This window comes from Bactrocera latifrons, unplaced genomic scaffold, assembly GCF_001853355.1.
Source record: "Bactrocera latifrons isolate USDA-ARS-PBARC rearing strain unplaced genomic scaffold, ASM185335v1 scaffold_52, whole genome shotgun sequence".
Classification (NCBI taxonomy): Eukaryota; Metazoa; Arthropoda; class Insecta; order Diptera; family Tephritidae; genus Bactrocera; species Bactrocera latifrons.
Genome location: NW_017537179.1, coordinates 1,113,205 through 1,119,204, shown reverse-complemented (window position 1 = coordinate 1,119,204; position 6,000 = coordinate 1,113,205).

Sequence of the window (6,000 nt, the reverse complement as noted above, 5' to 3'; positions counted from 1 at the left end):
AAATGTGAAAGGGAAATTTGAAAGTGAGATTAATGAAAGTCGAGCAACAACATGTTGATGCCGCGATTAGGCGACCTTTAACCAACGGCGAGAAATTCACTCTCTATCGCCAGGAAACGGTCAAAACACAAATATATATCACCTCTGTATTGAGACCATCCATGCTACATCTCAGCTGTTGCAACACTAAATTTTCACCACCAGAGTCCTCCCATTCAATCTTAGTGCTTATGCTCAAAAGCTACACTTCTCAAATAACTGTGAAGTGCGCAGAATCAGTAATTGACGTTATTCACCACATTTTGCTGAGCAATTAGAGCACATATCGTTCTCTTTAAATTTAAATACTACTCTCCCGCCATTTAGTTTTTGCTCTCAATACACCTGTTGTATCCATTGCTTCAACAACTAAATCTTACCTATCTTATACCCTTTTCGCGTATTTTTAAGCATATCTTATGGGTCTGACTTTTCTGTAGCTTAGTCATATCACTACTTTATGACCTCTTTATTCAAAACTCCTAAAACTGTACGCTTGCCATTAGATGTCTTCTAAAATTTTTTCTTCGATTAAGATCAAGGCTGAAAGTTGTAGACAGAGCATTATTACTAAAAAAAATCTTTATAATATTTCAGCATTAATTTATCGAAGGATTTTGTCTAAAGGATTTTATTCTCCAACTTCAAATATATTTCTTAAGACTAAATGAAACTCAGTTCTGATCACTTAAATTTGTATAGACAGGGAGATACTACACTTTCGTGGCCTTTATTATCATTTGAGTTGGCGAATGTACCATAAATTAACTTAAGTACAGAATGGAGCATAATTAAACTACTAAACTACTTTTCCGCGTTCCCGGTGATGTATTGAATCCAAGCTTTGGTCAGTATCCGAGATAAAAATCTTAAAACAATTGTAAGGATACCTTTCTTTCTAAATTTAGTTCTACCGAAACGAATAGGGAAACGAAACTTAATTCTTTTTCTAATAAGATCGCGATTTCATTTTTCACATATTCCACTAATGCTGTCCAAAGGCCACCCACGATCGCTTTTAGTTCAAAAGAAGTTGGATTAGATTTAATTCAATGGCTGATCTAGAAATCGGTTTTAGACTACTATTTTCAGCCCATTGAGAAGCTTAGTGGAATATCTAAAATTGTGAGTCCTCAAGTGCTTAAGCATTTATCACGCAAACACTAGACAACCAAAATGTAACTGTTGACATGTATGGGCGTCGATAGGTTAAAACCCCACCTAGGAAAAGGACAAAGAGCTCATTGGATCTCTTACCGGTCTCGGTCTTGGGCCTAAAGGATCATACGACAGCGTCTGAAAAAATGGCATCCCAGTACTAGCCAAGCTCTCGCAAAGTCCAGGTATCTAGTAGCAGAGCACCGACTCGTTCCTATTCTCCTAATAGCGGGGCTAGGGTTCTTTTTCTTTCAATTTTGTCAGCTTTACAGTTACTTGCGATCTCCGCATAACTAATAAGGTTGTGTAAACTGACGTTGAGCAATACCAAAAGACCCATCAGGATCAATCTTCTAGAAGAGTGTACAACTGAAGGCGTATGCCGATGACATCGATATCATTTGCCTCAACAACCACGCCGGTAGTTCTGCATTCTCAAGAATGGACAAAGCAAAAGCAAAGCAAAGCAAATGGATATGGTAGTGAACGAAGGCAAGACGAAATATTTTCGAGAGAAAGGTTCTGCGGAAGATTTATGGTCCTTTGCGCATTAGCAACGGAGACTATTGCAGTCGATGGAACGATGAGCTATACGAGATATACCACGACCTTAACATAGTTCAGCGAATTAAAAGACAGCGGCGCTGATTAGGTCACGTCATCCGTATAAGTATTCGAGACAGTACCCGCCGGGAGGCGCTTGGAATCTTCAATTGACACCTAATATCAAAAAAAGAATCGACTGGAGCCTTAGCAAAGAAGAAGAAGAAGAAGTTAACTGCGATTTCATGATTCGATGTCATTAATATTGTGGTTAAGTATTCCTTAACCAGCCCTGAATGCACGGTTACTGAGCTCAAGGCCAGTACAGCCGCCCTGTTATTAGAGTTGAAAGTCTCTTCTCTCTACACTACGGCTATCTTAACCGCAGCAAACTCGGCTTGCAAAACGCTACAATATTCAGGAAGTCTAAAACTGAATTTGACATTCGTAAAGAAGATCACTGCCGCTGACCTTCAACCGCAAAGAAGAAGTCGCATGAGTTTGGTTCGGCGACGATGTGATCCAAAAAATCAAGTATTAAGTCAAAGCGTGCAAGGATTTTCAAATGTTCTGATACGTGTAAAATTTAAAACCTCCTTTTAAAGAATCGCAAAATTTTAAAATTTTATTTCCAATAAGACGGTTTATCATTTTCAAAGCGTGACCTATCCCAATATATTACATTTTACGGCAATCCTCGCGTAAAGTCCAGATAAAACTTCTGCGTTCTTTTCTGCGTCAGAACGACTGTATATGAAAATCCTTCTCAGTATTAATTTTCAAAATACCAAACCTTGCTTACCTCAAAATGACATAACTCACAACCGAATTATTCGACAGCTGTGTAAAAAATATGCACGTATTTTTTGGAGGTATGGTTAATTACTCGGTTCTCACTCTATATGTGAATATATGGCCTTTGTCCACTCAGTTTCTTGACCGCTTTTGGCGAGTAAATGAAAACTATACACAATATTATTAATTCATATGTTTGCTCGGAGTAAATATGGAGGAGCAAATCTCACCGATAATAGCCAAATATTACATTTTAAATACGATAATGTCTCATATTAACATAATTAACCTTTGTAATATTCAAATCTCCTCAAGAGTGTATTCCATTCCAATCAATTATTATAATTAAAGTGGCAAATTCTTATCCCAGCTTTATACTAGCACATCATAGTTACAACAAGAATATTTGCGGTCTCCTCAACTAAGGAACATAACGGCATTAAATTATTACCCCAAAAAAGCTTACACAAATCCTTAAAACATGCGACAGATGTTGTCAATTGACAACACACGTGACAATTACTGAGCAACTACAATTAGTTATAATTCAACCTTAAGGTCATCCTAAAAACAGGTTAAGAAGACCTAAACCTGTGTATATGACATGAAGAGTATGTGTGTGTAGTTGTAGACAAATATGTGTTACCACCAAAAAGCGTTACGGTTTCAGATTTTCACGCTTTATCTAAATTTATATGTGGCCAATTTCCCATATACACAGATATGTATGTCCTCTTAGTAATTTAACACTACAAACAAACTGGTCACAAATGATTGTGTAATGGATCCCTTAAAAAAATCAACTGTTTACCAAACTATATAATATTTTGAGCAAGAATATTGGAACTTCGTTCATAATTTTAAAATTCTTCATATATTTTTCACAATCTATGTCGTCCCCTTGACTCCAATACTTTTGTGCCAACGTTTTTTCTAATCCTTGAAACGGTTGTTAAAGTCAATTGGCACAGATGTCACTGACAGTCATACTAATTTAGAAAAAAATACTATTTACACAGTATGTAAATGTGGTCATTGAAATAGCAGTTTTTGATTTTTTTCGGAGAAAAGTTCTAAAAAAATTGGTAAAGTTTCATTTAGTAGATTATTATAATTTAAGTGACAGTAATTATATAAAATATTCAGGTGCTTTACTTAGCCGAAGACATACATATACTCCAAACTGTCCTTTGACCTTCAAATATGAAGAATCTTCCATATTATACGCTGAAAGCAGTAAAGCGCAGTGACCTTAAAATTTTGATATGGGCATGTCTAAGCTTAATCTATTTAACACTGACCATTTAGTTATTATATTATAGTATTTCCGACGTTTGCCTATTTCTCATAAGCTTCATGGCAAAGTTAATATACCCTATTCATAAAGTATGAGTTTTTTTTAAATTTAAATCAAAAAAACTTTATCTCGTCCATTGTTTAGTCATCGCAAATTGGAAATTATAGATATAGAAATTTATATTTGATGTATCATATGAAACTTCAGTCAGCTCTCTAATAAATTTTTGGCATCAATGAGGGCAGCAAACCATTAATTTTAAATTTGCTGAACTTTGTTCTAGACCGAAACACACGGCAGATTATCATCATGCTCTGGATCAAATCTACTGTAAAGACTTGAACCAATATCAAACAACGCGGTCAACTTATTTTAAATCAAACATTAAATATACATAAGCGTAAATGCATTCATCCAAATTGCTCTTCAGCTGACGAATATTGTTAAATGCTTTAAGAAAGAAGTGAATATAGCCCGCATTAGCTAGGTCATAAGCTGATTTACTAATGGGTTTTAGGCGAATCCGGCAAATAGAAATGAAGTTTCATAGAAATCACACTTGTAGATGGGGATGTGGAAGAAGAGATAGCAGCAACTGAACCAAAGAAGCCAAATTTGATTAATAATTGACAGCTGGCAAAGAAAACAAAACAACGGGGTTAACGTAAAGACAACACTGTCGAAATCAAAATCTTTTTGGAACATCATAGATTTGGATGTATACACGGACAAAGAAAAGCGCGTCGGCTACCTGTCAAAACATATACATGTATGCACACAAACGCATACACCTACGCGCATAAGGTGTTAATTCCTTCATTAATATGTCATGTGTGGGGTTCTGTCGGGCTGATCGACCACCTGTGATGCTGCACATAAATGTCACATGCATACTAAAGACCAATTTGCAAATGCACACATACACATATAGTACATCCTTACACGAGCCTGTACAAATACCACTTGAACCATTGTTGCAAAGCAACAATCACACTTGCCATTTGTTGCTCACACGCAGCTTCTAAGGTGTCAGGATTGTTGAACACGCAAAAAGGTAGCATTAGTGCAGCCTACCGACAAGTGTGCCAAGTGTTGGATAGAGGTCACCGTGCGGTTAAGTCTCTGCGGTTTGTCAACATCTTCGCAGCAGCGGCATCAGCTGTGCGTCTACATCCGCTTACAATTAAGCCCGATGCTTTGCACGGTTATGTAACACTTTTGATTGCAAGCATAACTGTGAGTATGCTCATATGGACGTGTGTATTTATGTAACTTCGTATGGCAAATTCATTTTCATTGCTTCGCTGTTCACTTGTACGTGATTGCGTAGGTGACTTTAAGCCATTTGCGGTTTGACACCAAAGTGACATTCATTTGACTTGTAAGCAATAAGATCAGTCGGAATAAGCCTTTGAGATATCCCTTGCAATGCACTGTACGTGGATGTTGCCGCAATCAGGCTTCGTGAACTGAGACGTCTATTTGGACTGCAATACATATCTCTCAATATTGTTAATCACGAATTTCTTGAGAATGTGTCCTTTACCAATATATGAACTATCCCCAAGCAAGCAATTCAAAATTACTCTGGATAACAAAAGAAACTGAGATGACTCCACTCTAAACAAACCCCTAGTAGGAGGCATCTTAAAATGGTATACCGATGATCCGATAGTGAGGGGAAGAACGAAACTTTCGACTCATATGGTATGTTGACCATTGACATATGTAGTAAGGCGAAACTACCACGAGGCACGAACTTTCATATTTAAAGATGATTAAAAAGCATCCAGCAATTTCGTCATATGAAAACAGTAGATTGGAGCCAACTGTCTGTCTAAAAATCTGCAAATATGGTAACAAAAAGGGCGTTTGAATGCACCGAAGCTATAATACCCTTCACAAATTCATTTTCTTGATTGGCGTAGTCACCGCTCACGCGATTATAGCCGAGTTAACAACAGCGCGCCAGTCGTTTCTTCTTTTCGCTACGCGATGCCAATTAGATATTCCAAGTGAAGCCAGGTCCTTCTCCACTTGGTCCTTCCACCGGAGTGGAGGTCTTCCTCTTCCTCTGCTTCCCCCGGCGGGTACTGCGTCGAATACTTTCAGAGCTGGAGCGTTTTCCTCCATCCGGACAACATGACCTAGCCAGCGTAGCCGCTGTC